Raw genomic sequence first — 26,412 nt, 5'->3', positions numbered from 1 at the left:
CTGCAGGAGGGTAGGGAGCTCAACTTGAGACTTGGAGCCAGAAATCAGCCTGAATCTCACTGCTACTGGTTTGGTGAGACTAATTGACTTATACATGTACACTGCTATCCAGGTTGTCCATTGTGACAGCAGAGACATACCCTGAAGAAGACTCTTCCTTTTTGTTTTTTGTTATTCTCAAAATTATTATTCTTTTTTCTCTTATTTTTAATTTTTAATTTTTAATTTTTTTCTACTCTTCAAATTTTTGATTTTTTTCCTTTTTTTTCTTTCCTTTCTCTGTCTTACTCTTTCACTCTCTTGCTCTCCCACATTGTACTTCATCTCCCTTTTTGTTCTTGTTTTGGTCCTAATTCAGATTTATTTTCTTTTTTTTCTTTTCTTCTTTTACTTCTCTCAATTGTCATTAGTTTTAAAGGAAAGTATATACATTTTCTAGACTCCCTACTGCTGTTAGCTTGTTCTAGTCTTGTCTTTGTTCTTTCATTCTGTCTTTTCCTCTTGTTTTCAACAGTTTCCTAGAGTTTGTCTGATCTTCCTCTGTTCTCTGGCCACACTGTTAACCTTTCCCTATCCTTCTACCTATCTATCCCTCCCTCCCCAACTCCTTTTAAGACTCCATCCTGAAGGGTAAAGTTGCTATATTGAAGAGTTTATTCACTATAAACATATTTTGGGCTGGTTCTCGATTATGATTTAATTCACACAGTTAAAGGTGATAGATTAGTAACTACCACAAATTGTTATTTTCTAAGCTATGTTTGATGCTATTGTGTTGCTGATTGTATCACTAGGCCTAAGGTGTTCATTAGGAACTCAAAACCCAAAGACCAGCTATATCTGGAAGTTACCTCTGAGAAGCAATCATTTCATAAAGGTTCTATAAACAGCAACAAAGATACATACTATAAGCAATATTGAAGTATCAACCCAGGAATTAAAACAAAGACAGTACCAATAACAAAAATAGAAATGAGAAGATATTAAAGCAAGGCACAAACTCAGACTTCCAGCCCATCAGATGCAAATTCTGGGGAAAATAAGGTGGAAAAGTCTGATAATCAACCACCTGGACACCCTGAGCAATGATAGCACAGGAAGTAACTAAACAGTAAATGAGACTCTAGAAAAATTCAAAACAGAAATAATTTCCCAGATAACTACAGAAATGATGAGCAGAATGAAAGACATGATCAGAGACTCAAGAACAAAAACACATAAAAAAATAGATGAGTTCAGGACCATGATGGAAACCATGAATGCCCAACATAGGAAAGAAATGGAAACCAGGAATGCCCAACATAGGAAAGAAATGGAATTCATGAAACAGATTTTAACAGATATCCAGGAAATTAAAACTATACTGAATGCATACAGGGCAGAATGAGCCAATCTGAAGACAGAATATCAGATATAGAAGACAGGATGGAGGTCAGTGACCATGAAAAGAGAGGTCTCTTAAAAATAGTAAGGGACCATGAGAAATCAATCCAACAGCTCCTAGAGAATGCAAAGAAGAATAATATAAGACTGATAGGAGTCCATGAAAAAGCATGAGAAAGTACAAATGACATAAAAAACTGTTCACAGAATTAATGACATAAAACTTCCAAAACAGAGCAAAAGAATTTGACATACAGATAAGTGAGGCATATAGGGCTCTGACTAGCCATGATCAAAAAAAATCTACACCTAGACATATAATAATCAAGATCCCAGAAACCCAACATAAGAACAAAATACTACAAGCAGTTGCAGAAAAGAAACAAATCAGGCTTCCAGCACAGAGGAAGGGGCTTCTGGGCTGCCATACCACTGCTCCCAGCACAGAGAAGGTGAGCTGCTCAGGCACCAACAGCACATACACCCTCTGCTCCGCCCACATCCAAATGAGAAGCCACATACACAAATCTCAAAGGCAGTCTTCCAGATCACCTACAGCAACCCCAAAGGGAAATGAGATGGAACACTGATACTCACCAACTCACTGAACTGGCAACAAAAGAGGATCTGGAAAAAATGAAATCAGATATAATTTCTCAGATAACAGCAGAGACTGTGCTCATAGTGCAAGACATGATTAATAAATCTAGAGAAGAGCTGAGGAACAGGATGAAATCCCAAAACAGGAACAAACAGAATCTATAAAACAGATGCAAACAGATTTCTAGGAGATTAAATACTCCATTGAAAGTCTACACAACAGAATGAGCCAATGTGAGGACAGAATTTCAGATATAGAAGATAAGATTGCAATTAGTGACCAGGAAAAGAAAAATTGCTTCAAAATTGTAAGGGATCATGAGAAATCAAAACAGCAGCTGCTAGACAATGCAAACAAGAATAACATAAGACTGATTGGAGTCAAAAAGAAACAGGAGAGAGTATAGATGAAATAAAAAACTGATCACAGAAATAATGGCAGAAAACTTCCCAAGCAGGGGAAAAGAACTTGACAAGCAGATAAGTGAGGTATATAGGACTCCAACTAGCCTTATCAAAAAAAAATCTACAAATAGGCATATCACAGTTAAGATTCCAGAAACCCAACAGAAGAACAAAGTTCTACAAGTAGTTAAAGAATTGAAACAAATTACATACAAAGGAAAGCACATAAGAATCACAGCAGACTTCTCAATGCACACCCTCAAGGCAAGAAGAGCTTGGACTGACACATTCCAAGCCCTAAAGGAAAACAGCCTCTAACCCAGATTGATGTACCATGCAAAACTATCTTTCAAAATTGATGGAGAAATAAGATATGTCCATGACAAAGAGCACCTTAGGAACTTCATGAATACCAAACCAGCACTCCAAAAAATTTTAGACAATATCCTAGGAAAAGACAATGAGGATCACAATCCCAGGAAGCAAAGCAGAATGAATCCATTGGGTGGGATAAAAAATTAAATGTAAAGGGGGAGAATCCAACAAAAAGAAAAAGTCATGACAATGATAAGTCAATATATATTAGTTACAACCATCGATGTTAATGGTCTCAATTCACCAATCAAAAGAAATAGACTCACAGAATGGGTCAAAAACCAAAATTAAACAATATGCTGCATAGAAGAACACACTTAATTGAAAAAGAAACTCATAGACTGAAAGTTAAAGGGTAGAAAACAATACTTCATGCAACAGGAACCCCCCCAAAAAGCAGGAGTAGCTATCCTTTTTTGCAGATCAAGTGGATATCAAACCAACACTAAGAATAAGAATAAATAAAAAATAAAATAAAAGGAACAATCCAACAGGAAGTGATGATAATCATAAATACATATGCACCAAATGCTAGTGTGCACAACTATATAAAATAAATACTAACGGACATGAAAAGTCATATATGCACTAATACACTAATACAATAGTGGTGAGGGACCTCAATACCTCAGTGCCTCAAACAGATAGATCAACTGGACAAAAAATAAGTCATGAAATACTAGAACTCAATCTAACTCTTGAACAAATAAATTTAACATATGTTTAGATAGTGTTCCAGCCCCCAAAATCAGAATACACATTCTTTTCAGCTGCACACAGGTCATTCTCCAAAACGGACCACATACTCACACATAGAACATGTTTAAGTGGTAAAGCAATTGAAGTTATCCCCTGTACATTATCAGACCATAGGGGGATGAAATTGGAGATCAACAGCAAAAGAAACTGCAAAATTTTCATAAACACAAGGAAATTGAACAACGCACTTCTGAATAACCAATGGGTCACAGAGGAAATTAAAGAAGAAATCAGACAGTTCCTTCAATTAACTGACAATGACAATACAACATATCAGAATCTATGGAACACAATGAAAGTAGACTTATGTGGGCAATTCATAGCAGTGAATACTCATATTACAAAAACAGAGTGAGCCCAATTAAACAACCTGATGCTGAACCTCAAGCTTCTAGAAAAAAAAGAGCAGGACAAACCCAAAGCTCTTACAAGGGAGGAAATTATAAAGATCAGAGCAGAAATCAATTGAGACTAAGAGAACAATACAAAAAATCAATGAAACCAAGAGGTGGATCTTGAAAGAATAAACAAAATTGATGAACACTTAGCTAACCTTATTAGAAAAAGGAAATAAAGGGCCCAAATCCATGCCATTAGGAATGAAAAGGGTGAAATTACAATGGACCTAGCAGAAATCCAGAGGATCGTCAATACCTACTTCAAGAACTTATATGCCAATAAGATGAAAAACACAGAAGAAATGGACAGATTCCTAGATACATATGAATTACCAAAGTTGAACGAAGATGACCTAAAAATTCTAAACAACCCAATATTAATCAATGAAACTGAAAACATAAATAAAAACTTGCCAACTAAGCAAAGTCCAGGTCCTGACGGCTTCACTGCTGAATTCTACAAGACATTTAGAGAAGAACTTCTCCCACTACTGTTTAAACTCTTCAGTGAAATTGAAAGGGAAGCAATACTCCCAAATTCATTCCTGGAAGCAAGCATCACCTTGATCCCTAAAGCAGAGAAAGACCCAGTTGATAAAGAGAAATATAGGCCAATCTCACTAATGAACATAGATGCAAAAATCCTTCATAAGATACTGGCAAATACAATGCAGAAAATCATCAAGAAGATCATACATGCTGACCAAGTGGGATTCATCCCAAGGATGCAAGGATGGCTCAACACATCCAAATCAATCAATGTAATACACTATATCAGTAGGGCCAAGGATAAAAACCATACGATCATCTCAATAGGCGCAGAAAAAGCATTTGTCAAAATCCAACATACATTTGTGATAAAAACCCTACAAAAATTTGAATAGATGGTCTCTACCTAAATCTAATTAAAGCTATCTATGAAACACCAACAGCCAATATCATAGTAAATGGTCATAAACTGAAATCCTTCACATTAAAATCAGGAACAAGACAAGGATGACCACAATGACCACTCCTGTTCAATATAGTTTTGGAAAGATTTGCCATGGCAATTAGACAAGAGAAAGAAATAAAAGGAATAAAGATAGGAAATGAAGAAGTAATATTGTCATTATTTGCAAATGACATGATACTCTATATAGAAGACCCCAAGAATGTCACCAAAAGTCTTCTAGACTTAATAACCAAATTCAGTAGAGTAGCTGGATACAAGTTCAACACACAAAAATCAATAACTTTCCTCTACACGAACAACAGACTCACTTAGACAGAAATAGGGCAAACAATTCCTATCACAACAGAATCCAAAAAACTGAAATACCTAGGAATCAACCTAAAGAAAGAGATCAAAGAACTCTTTTCTGAAAAATATAGCACTCTGTAAAGAGAGATTGAAGATGGTACCAGAAAATGTAAAGACGTTCCGTGCTCCTAGGAGGTAAGATAACATAGTGAAAATGACCATCCTTCCAAAACTCCTATATAGATTCAACCCCAAGTGAAATCCCAGCAGCATACTTCATGGATATTGAGAAAAGAATCCAAAAATTCATTTGGAACAAGAAGAGACTGGGAATAGCAAAAGCAATTCTAGGTAACAGAGATATTCCAAGGGGTATCACAATCCCCAACTTGAATCTATACTACAAAGCTACTGTGATAAGAAAACAGCATAGTACTGGCAAAGAAACAGACCTGAGGACCAGTAGAACAGATTAGAAGACGCAGAAACAGCTCCAGACACACTCAGCAATCACATCTTTCACAAGGAACCAAATACCTTCACTGGAGGAAAGATACCCTCTTTAATAAATGGTGCTGGAAAAATTGGGTTTCAACTTACCAAAGATTAAAACTTGACCTTTATCTCTCACCATGCACTAAAGTAAATTCAAAATGGAGTGAAGATCTAAATACTAACATAGAAATGCCGAATCGACTGGAACAGAGTTTAGGTAGAACTCTTGAAGACATTGGTGTAGGAAAAGATTTTATGAGCAAAACCTCAGTTGCCTGTGAACTAGCACAAACAATCAACAAATGGGAACTCTTATTAAAAAGCCTCAGCACAGCAAGAGAAACCACCAGCAGTGAGAAGAGACAGCCCACAATGTGGGAAAAAATCTTCACCTGCTGTTTCTCAGACAAAGGTCTACTATCTAGAATATATGAAGAACTTAAAAAAATTAAACTTCCCAAATTTAAAGACCCAATCCAAAAATGGTCATCTGAAATGAACAGACATTTCTCAGACAAAGAAGTAGAAATGGCAAATAAATATATGAAAGTGTTCAACATCACTGGTCATTCAAAAGATGCAAATGAAAACAATGCTGTGATTCCATCTCACTCCAGAAAGAATGGCTCCTATCATAAAATCAACCAATAACAAATCTGGTGGGAGTGTGAAAAGAAAGGACCTTTGTCATTTTTGGTGGTAGTGAAGACTGGTGCAACCACTGTGGAAAACAGTATGGAGATATTTTACAGAACCAGGACTAGAGGTCCCATTTGACCCAGCTATTCGCCTGTTGGGTATCTTCTCCAAAGAATTGAAAGAATCATACCACATATGTGCACCCATGTTCAGAGCAGCACAGTTTGTAATAGCTAAAACTTTGAAGCAGCTCAAATGCCCATCAGCTGGAGACAGTATAAAGAAACTCTGTGTTTTTTATAAAATGGAGTACTACTCAGCCATAAAACTGACAAATTAGAGACATTTATATCTAAATGGATGTAAATTAAAGCGATACTCTTAAGTAAAATAAATAGGACCTACATGTGTAAATACCAAATAGTTTCTCTAGTGTGAGAAACTGAAATTGTAAATATGGACTAAACGGTATAACAGATAATGTAAATATGGACTAAAAGGTATAACAGATAATGTGAAAAAGAAAGAAAAGGTGCAAAGAGGAAGGGGAAGTGGGAGGCATGGGGGAAAAGAAAGAAGGGAATGGAATTAATATGAAAAAATGAAAAGAAAGTCTTTGTAAATAGGGAGGGATGGTGGACTTGAAGGGAGGGCAGGGGAAGGGGTTTTTTATACAATGGAGTACTACTCAGACTTAAAGAATGAGAAACTTGAGACATTTATAGCTAAGTGGATGCACACTGAGGCCATACTCTTAAATGAAATAAATAGGACACACGTGTAAATACAGAATAGTTTCTCTGGTGTGAAAAACTAAAAGTGTTAATAAGGATCAAAATGTATAATTTATATTGTGAAATAGGCAGACAATATCTAAAGGAGTAGGGGAAGTAGGAGAGGAAGGGGAAAAGAAAGGAAAAGAAAAAATATGAGAAAAGGAAAAACATGGAAACGAAGTTTTTGTAAATAGGGAAGGGTGGAGGGGATGAAGGGAGGGCAGGGGAATGGGGAAAAAATAACAACCAAGATACATCATGTAAGGGTACAAGATCCCAATGATGAATGTAACTGTATTGTATACCTAAAATGTACCAAAAAACTAAATGAAATAAAAAAAGAAAACTAGAAAAAAAAAAGCATTTCTGAGACTTCTGGAAGAACCTATTGTGATGTCAAAAAGAGCTCAGAAACAGCAAATATCTCAAACTTCTCTAACTTCTCAGAGAGAAAAAAAGAAAAAGAAAATTGATCAAAATATGTTAAAAAGTACTTATTCTGTGGAACAAGGAATACAGGTTACTCCAGGTAGGGAACCAAAAAGATTAAAATTACCTCAGTCTTTGGAAATAGCAACTGAAGAAACTTCTTTTAGCAAGGAATTTAAGTTTTTTCCTGTTACAAAAAGAAGTTCTAAGAATTAAAAATTCTGTACAGAATCAGGAAAATGCTGAAAATACAAATGACCTAAAGGTTTATAAATTAGCATGTCCTCAAGGACTATTAAAAATCTGAAAAATGTCAATTTAGAAGTTTCTGAAAACATAAGATTTAAGCATGATGCAAAAGTAGTGATTAGCAATTGCCTATTCAACATATGAAAGGGGTCAAAGAAAGAGAGATATTATTAGTATTTTGAATGTGATAGGAGAGTCTAAACTTGATTCTTCCTAGATGACTCTTCCAGCAGAACTTGAGATACCTGCCCCACTTAAGAAATATGGTATACCCAGGAAGATACATTCATTGGAAGATGTTGGATTTATGGATGTAACTGAAGAAAGAAGTTCCAAAAATAAGACAGTTCTCAGTGCAAAAACCTGCAAGACCATAGTCAAGAAATAAAAATAATGATGTAAGAAAGCCAGGTTCAGAAAGTCCATTTTTAATGCTAAATGAGGAACTTGCTATGGTATGCACTCTAAGCAAAAGCTTATAAAGAAGGCTGAAAATCAAAGCCAAAAACATCCACTATGTTCAGTGTCAGAATAGATAGGTAAAGATAACACACAAAGAACCAAATGACCAAGAGGAAAAATTTCTTGCCACTGTAGCTTTTACTAAATCTTTCCATAGCAAAGATCAGATTAACTAAGGCTGTCTTGGTGGCAAACCTCTCTGAAACAGAAAATGAGTCTTTATTTTCTCCACCTTCACCAAAGTTTCCAAGAAAAGTATAAGGTGATAAAAATAGATGTTTCTGCACAGCTGAAAGAATTGGTTTCAGATTTATCACCTCAGTTTGTCTTCTCATCTCTTGCTTTGAGCACCAGACACAAAAACCCAAAAATACCCATTACATTCACGCTTGTAGATGAACTGGAAGGTGATGCTAAATCAGAAATTGTGGGAGAGCAAAAAGTGAAAAGAACCAAGACTCCAGAAACAAAACAAGGATGGAAAAACAAAGAAAATTCTTGGTCATCTCCTTCAATAGAAGTTAAACTGATTTCTCCCTTGTCAAGTCCAGTTGATGGCATAAAGAGCAAACAAACAAACACACACAAAAAAATGCAGAAGTAACAGGCTTTCCAATCCAAAGCAAGTTTTATGCAGGAAAATGTAATTTTCTTCACCGACTTAAAGGATACATATTTGTAAGGTTATCAAGTTGTTTTAAATTATTGAAAATCATCTAATTTAGAAGATTATAATTTATATAAACTGTTATAAATTTTTGTACATAGAAAGTCTTTATTAAGTAAAGTAAATATTGAAAGTTTTTAGTGCGTTTTAAAAAATTTATATTAAAGACTTCATGCATTTATATACTATTTAATTATGTTATATAATTTAAATGTTAAGTAAGGTATATACCTCATAGTTTCTCATGTCTGTTAGGTTTTTGAGAAGGGATTTCCATTTTAATAACTGGGTATGCTAGAAGGTGTTTGTTCCATTTTCACTCTATACAGTTAAAAGATTAGACCAGTCTTAAAATGAGGATGCTTGAACTACTGATTTTTTTTTCAAGGTTGCTGTTTTATAATTGAAACAATTTGATTTTTTGATTAAGATTTCTAACTATGTATTCTTGTTTGTTTTGTGGCTGTTACCTTGCTGAAAATGAATTATGGGCATGTAGCTTTGCTGGCTTTCTGTAGTTTCACAAATTTTGTATAATCCACCAAATAATGCATTGGTTAACTAATAGTGTTGGCATTTCTTGTCAGCAAGCTTAAAGGCTATTTATCTTTAAAGTCTCTTAGTCCATAGACTAATAACCCAGGTTAGAATAACCAATTTACTGTTCATTAGCAATCTCATGAAAGAATTTAAGAAGAAAATGCAAAGTAGATCTGTTTTGTGTATATTCGGTGCACTTTGTATGTGCCTAATATTGAAGAGAGAAGAAATTTGGGCCAATTTTTTAATGTTCTTGCTGTGAAGCAGTTTGCTAATGAATTATAGAAATTTCTTATTATTTAAGCTTCTAAAACTGGTAAATTACCACACAGCCTCAAACACACATTAAGAATGGGAAAGTATGAGTACATATGGCAAAAGAAAAAACAAAAACACCCTGTTCTGCGCAGAACAATTGTGTGCTATTAAGTAATGATGTTTGATGCCTTATAAAATTCATCAATAACTGAGTATTTGTTTTGTGAAATAATTTGTAGCAGGTAATTAATAATGTGTAATGAATGAACCATTAATAACTGATAATCTAAAAACAAACTACTTTATCAGAAAGTATTGTTTTAGTGTGAAGTATAACAGTGTGCTTTCTACATTATTTTTTCCACAAAATAACAGCATGAATGATAAGAAAATGAAGAAAATGTCTATGGCAATGCTGTCAGTATGAAAGCAGTATGAGTGTGGCCTTCCATCAAGTTATTAGTAAATGTCACATCACTTTGCTGAAAATTTAATTGACATTGATTGTATAAAATTTAAATGACAGTCATCAGACTTGTACTTCAGGTGCTTTTCATTTATGGAATAAAATATTATTTAAATGAAAAAAGGTAAACTGTGCCCATTTGTGAGTTTATGGCATAAGCACTAAGCAATCACTATGAAAGAAATAAAATCCAAGAAAGACATAGACTACAACATATAATCAATCTAAAAATGGAAACCAAACCTTTGGTCCTACTCATTTCATTCTATTTAGAAAATATATGATATTTTCAACAACTTATCTCAACCATCTATTCTTGCTGACAGACTCTTAAGGGAGGGAGAAATTGAGTAATTAGTGGGTGATTTTCTTTCATTGCCCTGTATCAACCTTTTCATACCCAAGACCTGCATTTCCCAAAACTGACCCCAGGGTTATTGAGACTTCTGTTGACAACTGAGGAAGGTTATATTTTCATGATAATTAGTATTTTACAATTCAGTGTCATTTAATCTTAAGTCAAAAAACAAAGTTAATTCTTTCATTTCCAATTGCTTTTTAAAATTGAATTATTTATTTAATCTTCCAAGAAAGAAAATGAACTGAAAACTAGTTAGCAGTACAGTTACTAGCTCACATTTGGTGTATACAAAAAAAGATATTGAGAATACCTGGACATTGTCTCTAATTAATTACATTTTACAAATGGTGGGAATTGGGAGTAAAAATTATGCAAGTTTTATATTGGCTGCATGATATAGCACTGTGGAAACATAAGAACTGAATCAGAACTTCATAACTGTATCATAAACTTGTGCTTTCTAAGATATGAACACGCACCAGAAATTTCCTTTCTTTTGACTTCATTTAGTGTCACTGATTATAAACCAAAGGGTGTTATATGTCCATCAGCTTATTTATATCATAGCTTTCAAAAGTCAGCCCTTTCTCATGCTCTCTGTAGTTCAAAATATGTTCACAATCATAAGACAACTTTTTCTGATGATTAATACATCACAGAGATGTCAAGAAGTCACCTACTCATTCTTTATATTCTTATCTAGATGTTGAGTCTATCAAATCAGCTTCACATTCTTTTTCTAATTTCTTAGAATTATGACCAATGAAACAAAGCTAGTATTAAAAGTCTTTAATATTATGCCACTTTCTGTTTTTAAAAAACAGCTTTTTTGAAACCTAATTTTTATGCAAATACCTACATATATTTAAAATGTGCAGTTTGATTAGTTTGGGCATATGAAAATTGCAATCAAGGTAATGGACATATCCAACACATCTCCAAATCATGTTCCTTTTTTATTGCCTTGACTGTGTATAAGAACATCTATCATGAAACCTCAAAACAAATTTTAAATGCACAATACTTTATGTCATTTATGGTACATAAATAAGTTCTATCTATACAAAAGAGTACTTATAAATGTTTTCTTATTCAAAAATCACTTGCTCCTAAAAATAGAGGTAATATACTTTTAGAAGCCAAAAATATTTATTCATTTTCATAGGCAATCTGTTTACCTGAAACTATTAAATTAGAAATTTCCTCACAAATTTTATTTATGCCTTTGAATTGTTTTAAATAAGTAGCCAAACCATACCCATCTTGAAAATATTTCAAGGTAAATGTTAAGATTTTTACCAAGAACCTCATTTAACAAAATTATTTTACTGAACTTAAAATTTTGCACTATCATTGCAAAATTTCTCCTATAATAAATTAGTCATTTACCAAGAGAACAGACACTATTTTAATTACAATTATAGAACATACTCTTTCAGTAATCCCATATTACCTAAATCTCTCTCTCTCTCTATTCTGTTATTTCAGAAAAACTAATCTTGGTATTCCCACAATGGTAACTAGCAATACAATACTTATGCTTTCTACAGTTGGTAGAATTCTCCATGCTGGTAGAATGGCTTTTTCTACTCCTATATCAAGGAGAATAGAAAGATAGAATTGACGTACAAGAAGTTGGCTGGTTCTTTGTTTATCTGAGGAGTAGCATATACAAAAGATGAATGTAAAAATGTGTGGAAATAAGAAATATTTTGATTTTAAAATTTTAAGCAAATGTGCAAGTTTCATTTATGCCCATAAATGTGTATATTCACATATTCAGTTTAGCATAGAAGAAAACTTATATGTAATTCATGTGAATGAAAGACCACAATTTAGAGATGTTCAAATTTAAATGCCCCCCCTCAATTTAAAAATCTAAATTTTTAAAGGTGAAATTTCCTCATGTCATACCCTGAGTGTCTGCCCAATATTCCCTTTCAAGATTTCCCCCCACAAAGCACACACCACCGTTTCTGAACAACAGTTTCCTAAGCAAGTCAATACTGTTTTAAGCCCCGCCTTTTGAGTATGTTACTATTTTTGCTTGGAATGTTCTTCTACCTCTGCTATTCTCCTCCCTCAACCTCAGTTTGTCTTCTTGGAAAACTCATTCATTGAAGCTCATTCTTCAAGCACCCTTTTTAATACTATATATTTTTAAATTGTCATTGATTTGTTCCACTTTCTGAGGCTTCTGCTATATTTCATGTATAATCCACTATATACATTGTCTCATTTTACCGTGCACAGCTGCCTGCCCACCTGAAAACTTGATTGTAGTACCTTGACATTAAAGGCTTCTTTCCATCTTTGTGTCTCTTACCAAACATGCATGCAAAATACATTTCAATTAATGAAGTGTTCTGAATAGTTAAAACTTTACCAAGTTTTGCAGACCCGAGACAAATCCTTACAGAACAATGTTTTTTTAATAGAACTTTAATACATCAGAAATGTATGTTTGGGCATGTGCTTTGTTTTACAGGATGCTTCTCTACTAGGTTCTAGTCTTGTCGGGGGTAGCCTGCCTTTTTGCCCAAATGTCCTCTGTGTTAACCATAAAGCAGCTTGCTCTTGTTATTTAAATAGTGATTGAGACTGATTACATGGATAACTAAACACTAGCAAATTTTTCTCACTGACTATATATATGTGTACCCACATTCCTGTGGGAACCAACAGGATTACGCTGGCTATTTAAGAAAAAAGTTTCTCATTAATGTGTTGAATTGAAATGAATTTACAAGACACAAAATTTTAGTCCAGAGCTCAAATAACAAATGTGTAGTACGATGTAAATGTTTATACACCTGGTATGAAATATGGTAACTCAAGCATTATTTACATATAATGAACTTTTATTTTGCTTTGCTTTGTTTTGTGGTTCTGAAGATTAAGTCTTTGAAAGAGCAGGCATTGAGTTACATCTCCATTCCTTTAAAAAATTATTTTGTGACTCACTAAATCTCTCTGTTGGCCTCAAACTTGAGATGCTCCTTCCTCAGTCTCCCCAGTAATGTATCACAATGTCCAGCATATACAGAAGATTTTTACAAATGTTTTATTGTATTCAGGAAAAAATACTAAATTTGACCTCAGGGTATTCACTTTTTATTTTCAAAGTCTTATAAATAAGAAACTATACCCAAAGTGAGAAAAAAAAATTAACTTGTACATAAACTGTAGGGAGTTAAAGATTTCAGCTTTTTTCACCATGTATGCTTCCACTCTATAGTTATAATTTAGACTCTAGTTACATAAAGTGTAGTCTGAAGACCAGAAGAATTATCATCACATGAGAGCCCAAAGAAATAGTAGTACAGGAGCCATCTCAGATCTACTGATGCAGAATCTACTTTTCAACAAGTCTCCTAAGTGATTCTTGTGGACATTAAAATTCCAATACATGGACTATGGATTACAATTTTTCATAGACTGTGTGCCTTCCTCATAAAATATTTCTGTCATTTAAATACATTTTATACTTTCATAATAAAGCCAACAGTACTATGCCAGGAACATTGTCTGGTATTCAGGTAATGGACTTGTCTCTTTTTGAGGGGTTGTGTGTGTGTGTGTGTGTGTGTGTGTGTGTGTGTGTAAAATTACTAAAGGTTAAAGTACACATATCCAAACATAAAGTTTCATGTGAGGCACATGAGTTTATCTTATATGATGCCTTATCACAGAATTTAGAGAGTTTCATCTGACTATAGTCCACAAATACAAATAGAAGAAAAGAGTTCTTTAGCTACACAAAAGTTTAAAGTTCTAGATAACAAAGCCACCTTCTTTTTTCTGTGTGTATAGACTATAGAAACTATCTTCATCAGGGGCTCCCAGGTGTGACATTAGGCACAGAGGCAGGGGCATAAGACTGAGCAGTGGAAGGGAAAGCAGTTCTTTCCTTTCTAGGAGGTTACTTAGTGTGGCTATGGTCCTCAGCAATTGGAGACAAATGTGTCCAGCTGCTTCATACTCCATTTCTTCCGAACTAATGACTTAAATTTACTCAAAACTCAAACACACACTCAAAACAGTCAACAAAGTTCTTTTTCTTTTTTTCTTGCTTATGGTTTTACTAAATTAGCCAGTAGTTCTGGAGTGCTCCAAGGCAAGTCTCATTTCAGGGAATAGGTTTGGAAAGATCTCATAGTGTTTCCCTCAGCCACAGCCATGAAAATCGTGAATAATTCCCTTACTTTCTTCCTATCTATATAAAAGTAGTAGTAAAATACCCTATTACATAAATATCAGAGTTAAAAATTATGTTTAAAAATCCTTTGTAATATGCAAATTATATGTCAATGTAAAATATTTTAAAATGTAAGTGAAACAGAAGAAATTTAAGGGAGGAAAAAGAATATTGATTAGTTAAAAATTTATTGCTGTCCAATACTAGACATTAAACCAGAGTTATTAACTAAAATGAACCATTTAGTTATTTCTACTTATTTTTAAAGAAATAACTAAGTTAATTTCAGAAAACATTAAGCTGGAACCAAAAGAGTTTGATTTGGGGGATAGGAGACAAGCTAACAGAAAAGTAGTTTGTACTAATAAGAGGCAGAGTCGGCAATGCACACAGTGGTAGTAAATATTAGAGTTTTGGGTGGGCATAAGTGTTTTTAAGAATGTCTCCATAAACCTAGTCAAACAAGTCAAGTCGTATTTTCAAAGGACAGCAAATATAAGCCACAAATGCAGCTTGCCTTTTGACCCTTTAATATGGCTACTTAAAGAGAAAATGGAGGCAAAAAGCAAGCACATTCAGAAGCAAGATCAGAGGCCATTACATGCACTGAAGACACATTTAAATAGTTTTCCTTTTATTCTGATTTAAAGCTACAAGAAATAGAAGAAATAACTAAAGTAAATTTTATATGTATACACAACAAATGCACATGTACACCTCTGAGGGGAAATTTCACTGTGATAATTCTAACTTTCCTCATGGAAAACAGATTATTCAGATGTTAGGGAAGCACCTAAAAACATTTATTGTAGAAATCTATTCCTTACAACAGTATGCCATTGTTGGTGTTTCAAGGGTTTAAGTTTATCTCTCTTGACTTGCTCTATAGTTCATGGAGAAACAGAGGAAATAAACTTACGGAGATTAACATGTCAGCATTATTACTAGTAAATCCTAGTTTTTATGATGTGCTGAGGGTGGCAATAATGAGCTCCCTAACTCTGTTGGGTCCTACATTCTGTCCCACCAAGTCTAGACCTTGTACAGTTCACCTGAGCACATGTCCAATGCTAACAGTACATTAGTACAACAGATCCGCCAGATGGAGAATTGGTGACCACGCATTCTTCTCATGGGGTAACATGAGCAAAGAGTGGAACTAGACTAGGAATGTCACTTTGGTGGAAATTACTGACTTATACACATGAGGAGGGGCAAGAAGGAATCTCCTAAGCAACAATTATACACATCCACCCAACACATACACACACATATCAATACTTAACAAGTATTGAAACCACTGAATTTTTACAATGCCTATGTAATGCAAGTCAGACAGCAAAAAAGTGATAATTTCCTATATAATTATATAGCACTGTAAAATTGATAGAAGTTCTACATATACAAAATTACTAGATACATCTCAAATCCTTGAAGATTACAATTTGGAGGACCTCCACTCTTCCCTCTGACAATGATGTCACATCATCACATTCAAACAGAAGATTGGGTTGGGTAGAATTTGAGATATGCAGAATAACATTTCAAAGAGGTTTTTGTAAATAGCATCATCAACAAATTGCAACTAAACCATAGACTGTATTTCTGTTCCATGTATTTTGTTAACATGTATTTTTATTACATCAACTGATGTCTCTAATTTCATGGCCCTTATAAATTTTCTTAATGATGTACTTCCATTTTTTATCAATTAAGGTTTTATACAACTTGCTCCAAATAAAAAAAAATATGTAGTTACAATTCTAAATTATCAATCTAAGAGTAAAGTGATGTGTTTCCACTGAACACATCTGGAAATATGAGGTCATGTCAGTGTCAGTAAGATTGCTTTCCTCTGGTCACTTAACATTACTAACAAATATCTGTATTATTGTGGAGATCTTGTTCTCAACTCAATCAAAACTGAAGCAATGTTTTGAGATATTATATTTTCAAAACAAATGGCACAGGTGTGCCATTTTTATTTTAGTTGCTTAACTTGTATAACTACTAAAGAATTTTATTGCCCACAGATATGTCAGATTTTAAGAGTAAATTCTATTTTTAGTTTATTATATGTGCTTAAGAGCTGGCCGAGATTTCTAAACTAATTTATGTCTGAGGAATCTGCTTGATAAAGCACATATTAAAGATAAGCAGTTCCTTTCTAGGGTGAATATCTTCAAGAATTATAAAATTTTATGTTGTTCAGTCTTTTTTTTCTGGATGTGAAGCACTTCTCAAAGGTATTAAAATGTACAGTTTTCTTAGATAATATCATAAGATATAGCACCCTGTCCTATGTAATAAATTTGAATATTTAGGATATTTTTGTATTAGCCTAAGTACAATTCACCATTTCCCCAAAGCCTCTACCTTCTCCAATTTATGTCAATTCTGGTGGTTGAATCAAGTTGTTGATAAAATGCCTATTTGCTTAGAACATAGCAAACTGACACAAATTGAGAAATATGTTTAAGAAAACATATAAATTATTGCTTGTCAAAGATTAAGCCTAATTTAAGTTCACTATCTAGGATCACAGATTTTTTCTTTTAGTCACTGCTTGTTAAATTAGGTGCCTTGTTAATGCAGCTTAATTAACTATTATTCAAGGCTACAAAATGGTCAGTGTGGCAATAGCATTAGGGAGTGAGGCATGGGATGGAATAACAACACCTTTGTAATTCCACAACTGTTTGTAATCCATAAGTATATGATATCAACAGACAAATGAAATTGCTGTACAGCTGTATATTTTTTGGCATTTCTGAGCAGCTATTTGATATTCTAGGTGGAATATTAATACAGTTTATGTAAACTGCAAAATTCAAAGTATAAACAGTGATCAAGTGACTTTCTGCTGAGTAGCATTGGACTTTATAGTTTGCTTCCTCTCATTTTCTTTGGGAAAACAAATATTTGTTTTGTTCATTACTTTGATATTCAACTAGAAACCAAACATTTGATGGTTTTACTATACATTTAGAATTCTTCACTGTATCTTTTGCTTAGTGTTTCTCTTCACTGTATTCTATCAGACTTAACAAGGTACACCATGGGTGCTTTTTAGTGTAGAGTGGGGATGAAAGTGCATCTGGTGTTATCATTCATTCATGTATTTATTAATTTTATTTTTTAATTTATCTAATGACTCATTCTGCTGAAACACTGGAATTTTACTGCTACTGTATATAGAATTTCTTCCAAAAGACTGTTCTCATTCCATTGATGGCTGTACAGTACCAGGCACTAAACTCTGTTGGGCATCCTTTATGGTAGCATGACCGAAATCAGATTATGATGCTCAACTGCCAAAATATCAACTAGAAACAGCATGTTAAGTATCCTTAAAGCTATATTGCTTAATTATCACAAATATGTATATATATATATATATATATATATATTCAAGTGCACATATGTATGTCAACATTTATCTGCTTCTGATTTATCTGGATTAAAAATCTGCATTCATTCTTGATTCTCTCTTCTTTTCTAAAAAATTGTGAGGTCAGATTCTCCTTGGGGTGTGTTTTGACAGATTCTTAAGGTCGTTGTAAACTATTTCAGTGTCTTGCTACTTTAGTACATTGATTTTTTCAAATTAATTCTTATTCCCACATGCAGGTGCATTTTCAGGACACATGTACACATTGACTGAAGTGGTCTAATGAAACGTAGTCGACTGCTACGTGGAACCACTTCTCTGAATTCCTCACTTCTCTAGATTCCTCACTTCTCTAAATTCAAATAATTTAGCACCTTCAAACTTGGTTTCAACAAACTCTACAGATTTATCAGTGGTTTTTGTTGTGGTTGTTCTCTGTCATCTTCTACAATATATTTTTATATTCTTCAAATTCATACAGCATGTCACAGACGCATATAAGTATTATCTAATTCTTAACTATATGTTGAATGTTATCTATATTTTAAACCCCTTAAGTAGGAAGAAATGTCTTGTTTCAAAGTAACATTAAGGCTTTTCTAGTTTCATAATAATTTACAGGTTAATTTATTCACTCAAGCCAGCAATTATGCTTTCAACATTTACCATGTGACTACCATGTGTGAAACACTGTCATGCAATATAGGAAAAATTTTAGTAGTGAACAAAGGATATAAAGTCCTTGACTTCTTGGAGGTTAGTATATAATAGAGACAAAAATCAACCTTAATTAGCTTTCTGCCACTACAACAGTTATCTAAGACAATTAACTTGTTATAAAAATAAAATTTGTATTTTACCACACAGTTTTTCAGATTCCAGTGCATGGTTGATTAAAGTGTTACTTTGGAGTTGTGGTAACATATGATGGGAACATGTGTCAGAGCACAACTGCCCACCTCATGGCCAGGAAGTGAACGAGAAAGAAAGAGGAAGAGACCAGAGTCATATAACCCCCTTTAAGGACAAGCTTCCCAAAACATGGAGCCCTTGCTCTAGACTTTGTCTCTTAAATATTCTACTGCCTATCAATAGCACCAAGCTAGGGACTAACCTTTTAATACATGGGCTTTGGGAGATGTTCATGATATAAGCTATAGCAAAGTCCATAAACAAATTAGCACACAATTAATATATCATGAGATTTTAATAAGTGCTATAGAAAGAATAGGAGACAGACAAATGGTGAAATCCTAAAACCTCAAAATCTGTACCATAACACCTCAAAAGATTAAAATTCCAAATATGTATTTCTAGAAAAAATAATATAATATCCTCTGAATGATGCTTATTTACATTCAAAAAGAGATTTCTTCTTGAAATATCTAAAATTATGACAGAACAAATCATAAAACCACTTTACATAGTTAAGTAGGCAATTATAATGCACACATTTTTGTAAAAGTGGACATTCAGATAAACTAATTGCTAATTTTGTATAGAGTTTGTGAACTATAGAACTCATGCGATAGTTTATTTCTATTTGTGAGGTTTTGAAAAGGTGGTACTATTGAACTACAGTGTTTATATGTGGTAAGGGGATCAGGATTAGATGACATCATCAAGGGAAGACTCCATGAATAATTACTTTCAGCTTTGTTAGGAGAGAGAGACAGAGAAAGAGAGAGAGAGAGAGAGAGAGAAATATAGGCACACATGTACATTCCTCATCCCTTGCCATATGATTCCCTGCACTCTCATGATTTACCCAAAAAGAATGCTATTACCAAATGTAGCCCTTGACCTTGGATTTCCAAAAATGTGAAGCAAAATAAACCCATCTTCTTTACTACTGTGTTATTAGCAATTGAAAATGGACTAATATACTATGGATAGTTGCATAGACCTGAGCAGACATATCATATATAAAAAGAAATGTAAAAAAGCAAAATCAACAAATTTGTATCTTTATGATTGAATATGTGCACCAGAATTATAACTGTGTTCATCTAAAATATTATGACAGATAACATGAGTCTTTTGATGAGATGGATCAAGACTTACCATAAGATACCCTCATATACAGTTGTCCAAAAAGCTCAGACTTCCAGAAATGTTGCTTTTCAAAATGCAGATGTACAGAATGTGAATCTCTTCATTTAGTGAGGAAGACATGAAGATTTTACAATATCGGCATACAAAGGCTATGCTGTAATGCACTTTCATGGAGTTAAGTGTGCATGAAACAAAACTGTGTAAAAGTCTCTACATGATTTATACTTGCAGTATTAGAAATGATGCAAAGATGAAATACACACAGAATTGCACATAATAAAAACATACTTATAAGTTAAAATAGCAGAAAAATACTAAAAGAAAGAATAATGGAAAAAAGAAAAAAAACCTTAAAACTAAAATTTGACATATGTTGGGACACAAAAGGGCAAACTTCCACAGCTTAGAGACATCCTACACCTTAAAGTAGAAAGGTTTGAACTAGCTCATAATGTCAGGGAATTCAGACCATCATCGGCTAATTCTGAGGCACAAACATAATGTCAAAAAGGCCCGGCTCAGCAAAGTTGAACAGCTTAAGATGGTCAAGATACAGCAGAGAGGATTTGGGCCGGGCACAAGATATATAACCCAACATCACATCTCCACGACCCACCCAGACACACCAGAAGTGTGCTTTCCTAATACCCTAGTCAGCTCTCAAAGAAATCAAGTAGACAATTAAACTTTTCAATCAAATCTTACCCCTTGTCAACCTGACAGCCAAACACATCTTCTGAAACTGTACTTAATCTCCAAATAAAGTAAGCCAATGGTTCTGCTCAACATGACTATATTTCATAAAACTGAAAATAAAATAATCCCTTATCCAAGGCCTTCGCAGTTCCAGCACTCCTCAAAAGTTTAAGTCTCTTCAGAGATTCAAAGCAAACTCTTAATTATGAAGCTCTGTAAAAAGAAGAAACAAAGTTATATAATGTACAATGGCACAGAGTAAACATTCCCATTCTAGAGAGGAGGAATAGGAGTATAGAAAAGAATAAGACCAAAATAAGGCTTAGACCCCACGGGGCAAATATTAAGTCTTGCAGCTCCCTATCTGGCACCCAGTGGTAGGATGCTACTTTCAGAGGAATTAGGCTGCTCCAACCCCATGATCTTGACAGTTTCAGCCCATATGATTTCTCTCTTTTCCTGGCTCCTTTTACAGCTTGCCTTGGACTATGTTCCACATTCCTGGCATCTTCCACTTCCTGGCCTAGCCTCCAAGGCTTTCTTTTGAAATCTGGGCAGAAGTCTCCCTGATCTACAACTCTTAAATTCTGCATTGGGAACAACCAGCCTCATGCAGAGGATGCCAAGGTATGCTGTCAGCTTGAGAAGTAGTCTAGACCTCCACAGATGATGGCTGCAGTGGCCTCTGGGTGCCTTGATGACTGAGGATGGTGAAATGAATCCCAAGGAACAGATTCCCGAAACTACCCTTCTGGAGCACAGCCCAGTAGCTTTCTTCTCTAGTGAAGGATTCATAATTTTTCATCCTTCATCCCATTACAGGTGGGGTCATATTGATTTCTTAGATGCACTCAAGTCATATTTCTTCTTGTCCTTGTTGAAAGTAAGGGTGCCTTTTTAATAGCATTAAACTCATCAGCAACTATATCTCCTTTGGCCCCGTATTCATATGTGGTTCCCTTTGGGCTAAAATTTGTTTTGAAAATTTTTCTGCTCTGGTTTTGCTCCAGACTCTCACTATAAATCTGGCTAAAAGCAGTCAGAAGTAGCCATGCCACAGCCTGAATGTTAGGCTGTCTTGAAATTGCTTCTACCACATCAATTAGTCTGTAGCACTTAAATTCAGCCTGCTGTAGGTCTCAGAACATGGGCAAAATATAAACTTTTTTTGCCAGAATGTAACAGACATAGGCTCTAGTCCATTTCCCCATAGAATCCTCAACTGAAACCTTATGAGCCTGGCCTTAGGTTTCACATTCCTATTAGTGTCCTGGTCCTCTGAACTCTGTGGTTGCCCAGCAGGCTCTGCTTACAACATTCTAGGGTTTCTGTAGCCTGTTTCTGCAAACTTTTCCAAATACCTGTCACAAGTCACTTCCAAACACATCTAAACCACATCATCAGGTGCAATCATACCAATGACCCAACTCTGGGTGCTAATTTTCTACATTAGCATTTCTGTCTCTGAACTTGACATACACAACTTAAGGATGGAGATGTTCATTTCCTAGTTTCAATCTTCAAGAGATTGAGTCCATGATTTGGTTGGCACCAAGCCAGAGACATCATTCTGTAGAGCAAGGCTGATTATTCGTTCATGGTGGTCAGGGAGCAGAGCAGAGGAAGAGCACCAAAGAGGACGGGGCCAGGGAGTATATGTTAGTATCAAGAAAGTATGCTAACTCACTAGGCATACAAAATGACAGTTAAGTTCAATGGTCACAGCTTTCTTCAGGGAATATGTTTGAATTTGTTATCTATGTGGTAAATTTTGCCTCAGCTAGCCCAGACAGACTCACACTCTAATTGTCTCAGGAAAACCACTCTGAGACATATCAAAAATGATAATTTATTGTTGGGATTTGAGGTTATTTGCCTACCATGATGCAAATGCACTGCATACAACCAAAATCACACTAGCCCTTTCACCAAAACTCAAATTTCTATCTTTTTCTTCAATAGGAATCATGGTTTTTAAGATTTTTCCCCCATTAAGTTTATTGGTACATTTTAGGTATAAAATACAGTTACATTCATCATTGGGAACTTCTAGAATTACATGAGTATCTTGGTTCTTATTTTTTTCCCCTTCCTCTGCCCTCCCTTCATCCCCTCCACCCTTCCCTAATTGCAAAGACTTTGTTTCCATTTTTTTTCCTTTTCTCATATTTTTCTTTTCCCTTCTTTCCTTTCCCCTACCCCTCCCAATTCCCCTGCTCCTTTAGATCTTTTCTTCCTATTACACAATATCAATTATACATTTTTAAAATTACAATATCAAGATCTAGGAGATATTATCACAGATTTTACAGAATTTAAAGATATAGAAAGCATATTACAAAAATCTTTTTTGAAATAATTTTGACAACTTCTAAGAAGTACCTTGGAAGACAAATTAATGAAACTAACTCTGGAGGAAATATAAAATTTGAATAGCACCTATTAAAGAAAGTATATTTCTAGCTTGAAAACCTACCTATATGATAACAACAGGCTCATATATATTTTAACTGATAAATTATAACAAACATTTACAGCATGGCCCAGGAATTTAGCTCAGTGGTTTTGCTACCTGCTGCACAAGTGCAAGGACCTGAGTTTGATGCTTGGTACAAAAAACACAAAAACATTTAAAGCAGAAAAAAGAAGGAACACTTCTCCCCTCATTTTAGGAAATCAACATTATGCTAACCCTAAAACTGGATAAAGATAATAGAAGAAAAAAGTATGAACATAGATAGAAATTTGTTTAACAAAACAAACTATCAGAAGTCAGATTTGGCAGTATGTAGAAAGTGCCTTTATTAGAGGGATGGCAGTGTTGGTTTAGCATTGGAAGATCCACTCCCAAAAGTCGTCATTTTAGCATAGGAAAGGAAAAAGCCATATGGTCCTGTCACTAGTTGGAGAAAAAGTGTTGGACTAAATTTCACAGCTGTTCATGGTAAAAGCTATCAGGAGATGAGAAGTAGAACAGAACCTTCTCAACAGATCAAAGACATGTATTCCATACTTCCAGCAAAAATGCCTTATATGAATGGAGATGATACAATGCTTTTTCCCTAAGTTGGGGAATAAGGGCAGATATGCCTGCTCTTCATCTGTCCATTAAAATTTGAAACATAGTCCTAAACCAAAATAGTCTGGCAATAAAATGACATAATTAGGATAGGATTGGCAAGGGAGAAGCAAAATCTTTATATGTAGATGAAATGATTTTCCACAGATAAAATGCTAAGAAATCTCTAGGAGCCCCTAGAACATGTATTTGAATTTAGTAGGATTAGAAAACACAAGATATTTATAAAAATTCAGGTGTCTGTATACTTGCTATAAATGTAGAATTGAATATTGAAATTTAAAAGTTATGTAGGAGTACAAAGACCTAGAAAAGTAAAAAGAAAAAGAAAAAATATGTTGGAAGACATTTACTACCTAATTTTAAGACTTCTCTAAAGCTACAGTAATCAAGGCAGTGTTGATGTAAGGAAAGACATATAGATCATTGGAATGAAACAGAGAATCTAGAAATAGAACCACACATATATGGTCCACTGAGTTTTGAAAGATTATTCAACATTAACATTTTGTAGAATATACACTCAATTCAAGAGCAGAGGAAAAGATAGAGTTTTCAGCAAATGACTCTATAACACCTGGTATCCTTACATAAAAAATTAACCTCAGCCCTTTATTTCCATACATAAAATAACTTGAAAGGATCTATGAAGCTAAATATGGAAGACTAAAACTATAAAACTTTAAGAAGAAATTATAAGGGAAAATGTTTATGAATTTAGGGTAGGTAAGAACTTCCTAGGATACAAAAAACAAGATGTATAAAAGAAAAAATTGATCAATGAGATTCCATCAAAATTTAGAACTTTAAATAACATCATTAAAATGAAAAGTAGTCCTTAAATAGACCATATTTACAATGCATATAACCTATGACCAGAATATATAAAGAACTCTTACAGTTCATTAATAGATAACCCAATTAAAAAGTAGACACAAGAAGATGTTAAATAGCCAGTAGAGCACAAGGAAAGGTGTGCAACTCTAGAATCAGAAAAATACTAATCAGTAAAATAACAAGACTAAATTATACACTCATTAGGGAGATAAAGTTGAAAGTTTTAAAAGCCTTGTCATGACCATTTCTTTGTTGGATTCTCCCCGCTTTGCGTTTAATTTGTCACGCCCAATGGGTTCATTCTGCTGGGCTTCCTGGGGTTGTGATCCTCATTGTCTTTTCCTAGGATATTGTCTAAAATTTTTTGGAGTGTTGGTTTGGTATTCATGAAGTTCCTAAGGTGCTCTTTATCATGAAAGTATCTTATTTCTCCATCAATTTTGAAAGATAGTTTTGCAGGGTACATCAATCTTGGTTGGAGGTTGTTTTCCTTTAGGGCTTGAAATACATCACTCCAAGCTCTTCTTGCCTTGAGGGTTTGCATTGAGAAGTCTGCTGTGATTCTGAAGGGTTTTCCTTTGTATGTGATTTGTTTCTTTTCTCTCACTGCTTGTAGAATTTTGTTTTTCTGTTGGGTTTCTAGAATCCTAACTATTATATGCCTATGTTCAGATTTTTTTTTTTTTTTGATCAAGTCTAGTTGGAGTCCTATATGCCTCACTTATCTGTATGTCAAGTACTTTTCCCTTGGTGGGAAGTTTTCTGCCATCACTTCTGTGAACAGTTTTTTTTATGTCATCTGCACTCTCTCCTGTTTCTTCATTGACTCCAATCAGTCTGTTGCTATTCTTCTTTGCATCATCTCACAGCTGCTGGATTGCTTTCTCATGGTCCATTACAATTTTAAAGCAATTTTTCTTTTCCCGGTCACTAATTGCAACTTTTCTTCTGTATCTGAAATTCTGTTCTCACATTTTTTCATTCTGCTGCATAGACTTTCAATGGATTTTTTAATCTCCTGGAAATCTGTTTGCAATTGGTGATTTGTCCAAGTAGACATAGTCTAAAGCACTGGATTGGTGCCTAACTTGTAACTAATCAGACTCACTGTAGACATCTGCAGTCCCTGGGACAAGGACATTAAACAAGGTCTACATACCACAGACCTAGTTCCACAAGAGTTATAAATCAAGCTAGCAAAATACTTATTAACTATATTCTATCTTCTTACATTGACAAAATATAGTCATAACATCAAAATATCTATTTTTCTTTTTACCTGTGACATTTCTTGATTTCTATTTTCATATTTTTCACTTCTATCAAATCTTTCACTCATAGTCATTCACAATAAATTAACAAATTAAAAATAATATGTAATTACAAAATGTAAAAATTTGAATATATAATAAAATTAGTAATGATGTTAATCTAAATATATGAAAGATTATTTATGATGTTGTAAAATATTGTCCTCCAAAGTATTCAAATTTTTGTCTTTAGCTACCATGGAAATGCAAATCAAAACTACACTGAGTTTCTGTCTCACCCCAGTCATAGTGGCTATTACCAAGAAAACAAAAAGTAACAAATGTTGACAAGGATGAACGTAAAAGGAACCTTTCCACATTATTGATGAGAATGTAAAGTA

At 34.1% G+C, this 26,412-nt stretch overlaps 1 pseudogene; it reads left to right on the top strand.

The window, feature by feature from the left end:
* Positions 1-8,208: 8,208 nt before the first annotated feature.
* Positions 8,209-8,817, top strand: LOC147825270 (protein ELYS-like; annotated as a pseudogene).
* Positions 8,818-26,412: the final 17,595 nt, after the last annotated feature.

The sequence above is a fragment of the Heterocephalus glaber genome, unplaced genomic scaffold, assembly GCF_053883595.1.
Source record: "Heterocephalus glaber isolate CG9 unplaced genomic scaffold, H.glaber_assembly_v1.0 deba00001504, whole genome shotgun sequence".
Classification (NCBI taxonomy): domain Eukaryota; kingdom Metazoa; phylum Chordata; class Mammalia; order Rodentia; family Bathyergidae; genus Heterocephalus; species Heterocephalus glaber.
This window is presented reverse-complemented; position numbering and strand designations above follow the sequence as displayed.